The sequence below is a fragment of the Dipodomys merriami genome, unplaced genomic scaffold, assembly GCF_024711535.1.
Source record: "Dipodomys merriami isolate MVZ:Mamm:240054 unplaced genomic scaffold, mDipMer1.0.p SCAF_186, whole genome shotgun sequence".
Classification (NCBI taxonomy): Eukaryota; Metazoa; Chordata; class Mammalia; order Rodentia; family Heteromyidae; genus Dipodomys; species Dipodomys merriami.
In genome coordinates this window covers 565,665-575,000 of record NW_027203226.1, presented here as the reverse complement: position 1 = coordinate 575,000, position 9,336 = coordinate 565,665, and the positions used below count along the sequence as shown (strand labels likewise).

The window sequence follows — 9,336 nt, the reverse complement described above, 5'->3', positions numbered from 1 at the left end:
GTTCAGGAACTATTTTTTAGCCTGCTGATACTGGACTGAAATAATTCATTAATCATTAGGAGAAGGGTATTACAAATAATCTTGTGACATTTGTGGTCTTTTCCACTCATATGGCATGGTCATCTGAAAATTGAAAGTTTGAATTACTGTACTTTCACATTTTGTGATTTCATCTTGCATTTTAAGTTGCCTTGCATTTCCCAATTGCTCACTGCTAATTCCTGCATTTCAAGGAATTGGGGCCCTGAAATATAAGAAATTAGAAATTGAGATGGGTCTTCAATTACTTTCTCTTGGCATGTTTCATGGGCATAGGTGGGAACTTTTGCCCTAGTTATCTGATGATGCGGATAACTGGGACCTGGGATCCTAGGACCCATGGATTCTATAGAAGAATAATACCTTTTAGACATCATATCAGCAAAATTTGAGTATAATCAGTAGGAATGCTTCAGAAATATGGAGAAAAACAATTTGATACCAGCGAGTTAAAACAATAAACAGAGCAGCAGAGTAAAATCCCTTATAGATTAGAAGAAAACAACACTGTTTTTTTTACCATGTGAATTCAGAAGACCAAGAACACGTAAAAAGTATCACAAGTTTATACCGAAAACATTGCATTGATACTTTTTATATTCTAATATATATTCTCATCCTGATTATTTATATTCCAATCTATTTATTGGAATAATATAAATTAATTTGTCAAATTATCAATTAATTCCAGTAAGATCCACTATGTGAAATATAAAATCAACACATATAAATATAAAATATATAATTTTCTATAAGAAAATGTTTTGCATTGTTCCGTTGTGGTTAGGGAATCAAAGGCAACTGTTTTAAAGTATTATTCCATTATATCTACCTCATTGTTTGGGAGAATTAGAACTAAAGCTTTACCATTCGGGGATGTACAGCTTAGAGGCAAGAGGAAACACTGTGATTAAAACACTACCAATTTAAGGCCTAATAACGAGGAGAAACATATGGACTTCTCCTGGAGCTATGGAATATATTTGGTGATAGAAAATCAGTGGTGTAACTTCCTGCCTGGTTGGATGGTAGTCAGGCCAGGACATTAGGTAATCATGCATATAAACAATTTTTTCACCTTCTTGGCTTTAGCTACTTTTGAAATGGTAGGGTGTAATAAGCAGTTATATTTTGAAAAAATACCTTGTAGTCCGAACAGTTCTGTCTGAACTGTTTGTCTCTATATAATCCTTTGTAACTAAGATTAGTTTTGCTCCAGTAAGACAATCTATGCTGTCAGGGTAAGACATTCTGGTTGGGCTGTTCCTACATGAAGCAAGGGTAAAAGGTCAAGGAGACATTTGTGCCAGCAAGACCTCATTTGGGAAATTTTAAGCTGCAGAAATTTAGAAGTAGCTCTTGATCAAGGCTTATTTGAATCCATTAGCTCCACAAAGCTAAATCAGTTAATAAATAAGTACTTGAAAATCCATCACCTTTACACCTATCTATAAAGGCCTCAAAGTATGATCAAATTTCAAATGAAAAAGACTTAAAATAGTCATTTACAAAAACTTGCAAATGTGAGCAATCGAACAAACAACGTTAAGTTTTTCCACCATACACAGAATTTTACAGAAATAAGATGAATAGTAATTTTGGGAACAATAAGGTTTCCTTGTTACAAATAGGCAACCAAGGATATATACCTGTCTTAAGATTGCATCATTGATTACTTAAGTTTATAGGATACTACATGCTTCAGCAGCAGGTCTACCCGAATTACAATACAGAGATTTACATGCCTCTTGCACAAGGATGATATGAAAATTTGTGAATTATTCCATATTTTTCATTCTTCAGATGCAAGAAATGAAAAACAGTTATTCAAAAGTTGATTACAAATATACAAGTGTAATAATATATGTAATTCATAGAAATAAAAGTTAGTTTGACATCAGTGTATTCAATCTTCAACGTTTTAGAAAGGCCTTTACATAGCATAACCTTTATAAAACTTTTGAAATAAATAACATTGTCATTTTATCCCAAAGAAATAAAATTCTATAAGGCCCTAAGAATTAAAAGAATCTTAAAATGTTTCTATATGGAATGCAATCTGAAAGGACACAGTTATTAATGAACGTATGTATTATAAAACAATGTCGAATTCAAAGTATTATATCTAGGAGCGAATGAAATAGATTACGGACATTATACAAACAGAATACTAAATATTTTAAAATAGACTTTTTCAGACAAGCACCAGAAATATCTTTAGTTTCTGTACTACTCATTTCAACAGATAAGTTAAAATTATTTCTGATTTAAAAAATCACAAACTCTATAGAAATCATTATAGATGTATACAAACAACTCGAATATATTTTGACATCAAAGTCAGGCAATTCACTTGGAAGAATACCATGGAATACATGAATTTTTAAAGTAAGGTATTGCTGTTGCTTTGTATTGTGAAAATATTTTCTATGGTCACATACGATGGACTGGCAATTTTGAAATTAAAGAAACTGAACTGATCCATTAGGACTTAGGAGAACAATTTATACAGCTTTCCACAACTTCAAAGAGGTAGTGATACATACTTATCCTTTTGGCAATATCAAATGCAGTTTCTTCCAAGTTGTGCTTCAGACCTGGCTTGATATAATGGTTCAACAGAAGGAGATCCAGCGTATCATTGCTATATCTATTCCCAGCAGCAAATGCATAGGGGTCAAGAGGCCTTTAACTTGGCCATTGGTATCTGCATCATGATGAAATAAAGAAGCCACTCTGTTATTATTCCATGTATAAGTACTACGCAGGGATGTCCAGCCATTCGCAGTTATTGCATGAATATCTGCCTTGAGCCACCAACTCATGGACAATATCTAAGTGTCCACTGTAGGCTTCTCGATGAAGAGGGGTATACTCATCGTCATCCCTAGTAATCACATGAGTGACCTTTTTGGAAAGTAGTCTCTGCACTGTAGTAAGGCGATTATTTTCAGCAGACCAAAGAAGAAATTTGCTTGGATACTATTTCATTTTTTTCTTGCAATTGATACCATTTCTCACTTTTTCATCTTGTTCCTCAACTTCTTCAGAATTGCCTAACCAGAGACTTTGAGTGCCAGTGAGAATGAGCTGTCCATGTATTTCCCCAATAGTTCACATTGGATGAAATGGTCAGAAAAATCTGGTGAATTTGCTGCATCTGTTTTTTCACTATTATTTATTTTCTCTTTTTTCATTTTTACTATTCTAAATTATTCTAACGGGAGAGTAGGGAATTGGTAGAGAGCAGAGGAAAGATTTTCCTCCGTATTTAAAGGTACAGACTGAAAATGAGGACCAGTGTTGTCTTCTTGTGCAGCTTATTCTAAGAATGAGAAAACAGGAAATAATGTCTTCTATGTAAATGAATTGGGATATGGCAGAGCAGAAAGTGAAATGATGCATCCAAAAATATAAAAGCAAAATAAATTAAGATAATTATGGAGCAATCATATTACTTATGAGAACCATGAAAGGGAGAGAGGAAGAGAGAGACAGATGTGCAATGATTTAGCTAGCCACAAAATCCATCCCTCTCATCAAATTATAGAGCAAATAAATTTATTTTTTTTTTTGGGTCCGGTCGTGGGGCCTGAACTCTGGGCATGGGCACTGTCCCTCAGCTCTTCAACTCAAGGCTAGTACTCTACCACTTGAGCCACAGTGCCACTTCCGGCTTTTTTCTTTTTGCATATGTGGTGCTGAGGAATCGAACTCAGGGCCTCAGGCATGCAAGACAAGCACTCTACCACTGAGCCACCTTCCCAGCCCATAAATTTATTTTTTAAAAGATATGGAAATAGAATTTAAGATCAGATGTGTCCATTGTTTTTAATTATATTCTTATTATCTTAAATACTTGTACAAGGGAATTTTCATTGTACATATCAGTTTTTTAAAGGAAAATGGATCTTTATATAACTTTTCCACACCCTTCCAAACCTCACCCCACTTTAATTTTTTCTAGTTTCATACTATCTGCATTGAATATTATACCTTCACACTCCTCCTCCATAACTCTCTTTATTCCTTCCTTTTGACTTCCACTCACATATTCCAAGTGATATTTTCCTGGTATTCATTTTGTTGGAGTAAAGTTCAATTTTATAAGAAATTACACCTTTGAAATACTCCTCTGAAAATAGCATGCTTTGGTTAATATTTTTGTGTAAACTTGTATAAATTTCTAGCTTCCAAATATGGCTCTGACTTAGTTCCATTAATATATTTTTAGAACTATCCATTTCGTTGCAAATAATGTAACAGTCTTCAAAATGGATGGGTTCAATCCAATTGTGTATATGTGCCACACTTTCTCTAATCATCACTCTGCCAAAGGGCATCTGGTCTGTTTCCGTAACTTGGCTACAGTGAATAGTGCAGCAATGAACATGATTGTGAAAGTGATTTTACTGTTACGTTTTGGAATAATTCATCACTTCCTTTGTGGGAGCAATACTCTATCCAGTTTTCCATAATAAGAACATCCTTCCCTTCATCTTCATCACAATGTATTGCAAGTCCTCAAAAACACACTTACCCCTACACTTACCCCTACAGGTCTCAATAAGCTAAAACACCACTGTGCCCATATTCTTTCAAAACATTTTTTCATAATTGTACATATAATTTAGTGAGAACCTTCTATGTACTTTCCTAATATGGGAATGAGGGACATGACAGAGTAAACGTAAGAAATATGCAACTTAATTAGCTATTATCATATTTAAAATCATGTTCAGCTCTAATTCATAGCCTCACATAATATTATTTTAATCTTTATTTGATTACTTCATCTAACCCATAAATTATATCAGGTGAGTTAAAAGCAAAGGCAAAAAGTGTGGTTTGATTTTGACACTCATGTGTGAGGTTGTACAACATGGGCAAATGCAAATAGATGGATTGGAATTAATAGCTCTTATCCATTTTGTTAACGTAGAGATGATTTTCACAACCTGATTCTTGAATTCTTATTCCATTCAACAACAAGAAACATGTGATAATTTCCTTTGTTTTGCTCCTTATTAACTTTTTTTCCATTTTACTTTATAATGGATGATTTCATAAATGTACTGTAGGTACAAAAATATGTTAAAATATTTCTATCCGTATGCATTGACATATACATACACACGTATATTATGCACGTTATATGATAATGTATAATTTCAGTAACTGTACAATTTACTAAATTATTAAAACTATTAACGGCTCATGCCTGGCATCCTGGTTACTCGGGAGGCTGAGATCTGACAATCATAGTTTGAAGCCATCCTGGGCAAGAATGTCCAGGAGCCTCTTATCACCAAACAACCAACAGAAAATCAGAATTGGAACTGTGGTTCAAATAGTAGAGTGGTAGACTTGAGAGAAAAATCTCAGGGATATCATCCAGGTTCTTAGTTTAAGAAGTACAATCTACCCAAATAAAATCTATTTAATTTACACCTGTGTAATTAAAGTATTTCCATCACCCAAATGCACAACCATGCTCATTTGCAAGGTAACTCTGTTTTGTCTGAAGTACCATAAAATATTTTCACTTAAGGTGAAAGCATTGGAACGTGGGTTCATTCTATCTCTCTAATGCATTTTTCCACTCAAATATTCAAATCTTACAATTATTCCAGTTATTTAAAATAATAGTTTTTTACTTTAATACCCAAATATTAGAGTTTGAATTGAGTGTCTTTTGCTCCCTAAATGGGTGCTCTTACCACTTTGTCATGTCCCCAGCGCTAAATTATCCTGATTATTTTTCAGATCCTTGTGTATGACCTTGGGCTCAGTCCATGTTATGTTATTCTTCCTGGAATTTAGAATAACAGGTGCATGGTATTGTGTACTGATTTTTTTGTCCAGTCTGGGCTTTAACCTCTATCCTCTCAAGAGTAGACTCCCATGTAGTCAGGATTTTCATAAGTTTGTGATAGCTGATGTTTTTTTTTTAAGTCTTTGCATTTCCTGCAGGTTCTTGACTACTGAATTAATTTGTTTTCTTGGGTTGTGTTGTTTCATTTGAATGTATGTGTTGAGTTGTTCCTCACTTGTACTTTTGTTTCTTTCAATCAAGTTCTTACCTAAAATGCTGAGAAACCAATTCTTCTTTTTCATGATAGTCAAGGTGAACATGATTTATTACAAAGCAATTTCAGTAATATTTAAACATCTTCATATCTATGGATGGTACATAAATGATAAGTGCTGTGACGGGTTTTTTTATTTTCACAGCAGTCTTTGCCATGCACAGACAGATCATCATAAAATCTATGAAGATAATAAAACTACAGATGCAAGCAAAGAGAAGAAAAACCTATTATTAATTGTTTGACAGAGGCTTGAGTTCTAGTGAAAGAAATACGTTGCTTGATGCAAGATTTCACAAAATTGTATTGCTAGGGGGAAGCTAAACAATCATCTAATTCTACAGAATTGAGGGAGAAGAATCAAACTCCTGAATAGTTTACATATGGGTCAAATAAAAGCATGCTTCTAAAAAGAGAGTCGAATTTAGAGAAACATGATGAGTTCTATGTAAATGGGTGCTTAGCTGATTTTGTTAATTTGTAAACTAATACAGGGAAATAGGGTACAGCAAGGTAAAAAAAAGAACTTCGCATTGAAATACTCATGTGTGTGTGTGTGTGTGTGTGTACATGCACGTGTATATACGCATGCATATGTGCAAGTGCTCATTTATTAATTCATCATCCCTAAGCTTCTGTGTCCAAGGATAGTGGCTTACCACTTGAGCCATTGTTCCACTTCTGGTTTTTTGGAGATAATCGCATGTATTTTCATGATTGGACTGGCTTTGAATAGTGGTCTTCATATCTCAGCCTCCAGAGTAGGAAGCTAATCTTACTCAGCCCCCAAGTAGCTAGTTAAAATTCGGCCTGTCCTCTATATTTCACTGCTTTTTATTCTTGTCCTGAGGTGTTCACATGCCTAAGTCATATATATGTCTAGTTGCTTTAAGAAATACTCTTATTGCTTGGCACCAGGGGCTCCCATCTGAACTCTTAACTACTGAGGAGGCTTGAGAACAGAACCCAGGCCAAAATTTTAGTGGACTTCCTTCTCAATCTATAGTTGGGTGCATTGGATCATTTCCACCATCCTGCACTATCTACAGGTTAAGATTGGAAGGGCTGCCGAATCCAGGCCAGCCAAGTTAGGAAGCAAGACAATTTGGTGTGTAACTCTTATTCCCTTGATAATGGGAAGGCTAAAAAGTCCGATCAGATGCATGTTCTTTTGGAAGGGAACCCCTATCCTAAAATTAACCACTGATATGACAACACTCTACAAAAACAATACCCAAGTTGAACACAATTTCCCACAACCAAAATAAGCATATACTTTAACATGCAAAAACTTTGCTCTTTGCTCTAATATCAGCTTCATCTAATTATCATATCATGTGACAGAATAGTTTCTTCATTAAACTGATTATATATTTTAAGAAACCTAGAAAATTCTTTCTCACAGATTAAATCAAACGAATGGCAAATTGCCTCATTTCTTACCTCTTTGACTACCACTATAAATTCATCTTATGATTATTATTAATAGTAATATATTCAGATTTATTAATTTACTTTGTAACAGTTTTTAAACTTTTGGCTTCTCTGCTGAAGTTGAAGTATTTAAATAGTATCATCAAATTATATTACTTGGGTACTTAGGGCAGTTTTTTAAAAAGTTTTAAACCAATGGTTTCTAGTAATTCTGTTTTTTTTTGGGGGGGAGGGTGTCGGATCATGGGACCTGAATTCTGGGCTTGGGCGCTGTTCCTCAAAGCTAGTTCAAGGCTAGCACTCGACCACTTGATCCACAGCGCCACTTCCAGTTTTTTTTCTGTTTATGTGATGCTGAGGAATTGAACCCAGGGCCTCAAACATGCAAAGCAAGAGTTCTACCACTGAGCCACCTTCCTAGCTCTCTATGAATTCTTAATTGGTATATTATTTAGTTTATTTTTAATTTCAATTTAATTTTATTGTAAAGGTAATTTACAGAGGGGATACAGCTACCTAAATAATGAGTACATTTATTATGGAAGGAACATATTTATCGCTTCCATTGATTTTTTTGCACACTCAAAAAAGAAACTACTGATGCTTTTCCTGTCCATATTGACCAATGCGTACTTTTCTTTCTTCATGCATTTTTTATTATAAAATTGATATACAGAGGGCTTAAAGTTATTTAAGTCAACTAAAGAGTACACTTCATTTTATTTTCTAAATTTTGAACTTAATTATTTTCTTTTGTTTCTTTAGGGTAATTCTTTTTTCAGAGTTGTAGGATTAGTTAATTTAGTTTTGCATAATTTTAACACATGTAAATTATTCAGAGATATATTTTTTGCTTTCTAAATAGTTAACATGTGAATATTTAAAAATTATTTTCTTAAATTTTATATGGTTGATGAATTTAAATAAATTTAATTTATTAAAGTTCTAAACATATTTGTTCAGGTAATGAATAATGTATTTTCAAGAAGCACATACTTAATAAAAAAGGCTCCATTACATGGTCACTTTTTGGAAATATTTATACTTGAATTAAAAAAAAAACTGAGCTGAGCATAGTGATTTGTAGTTTCCATTTTCTAACTATGTTGGGAAGTATAAATAGGGTATGTAATTCGGGAGAGACTGGGAAAATATGAGACCTCATCATAAAATTTCCAGAGTGAAATGATTAGAGATATAGCCATGCCTAGCAAGATATAGAGCACCTGGTTATCATATACTAAATCTTGAGTTAAAACACCAGTAACATCAATCTTTTATCAAAATAAAAGTATACATGTTTCAAAATGTTTATTATTTAAAACTTGTTTGCAAATTTCTCATGTCTTTTATTTCTTAATTTTCAATTTACTTAATCTATAAGAATCCAAGAATCTTGTGATTGTTTTATTTCTACTAAACTTTTAAATAGTATGAGCAATATTATGATTTCATATATTGAAATATTTTACTGTTTGTGATAATTTCCTCTGTTTAATATGATAATAACAGTATTACAAATGTATGTATGTGCTATGTGTGTGTGTGTTTATGTGGGTTTTGTATGTGTGTGCTTTGTGTGTACTTTGTAATGCTTGGGAGATCACACAATTGCTTCACATATGTTAGGCCAAAGTTTTATATCACTGAACTATACTGTCTAGTTATAATACAATTTGTGTTTTAAGTTATGACTTTTTAAAATTTTCATTCCTAATATGCTTTTTCAAAATTATATATGATAAAATGTGATCCACCTTCTATCCACATTAGC

General features: G+C 33.2%; 1 pseudogene; it reads left to right on the top strand.

Moving 5' to 3' along the window:
• The first annotated feature begins 1,735 nt into the window (after window positions 1–1,735).
• Window positions 1,736–1,832, top strand: LOC138830226 (U6 spliceosomal RNA; annotated as a pseudogene).
• Window positions 1,833–9,336: the final 7,504 nt, after the last annotated feature.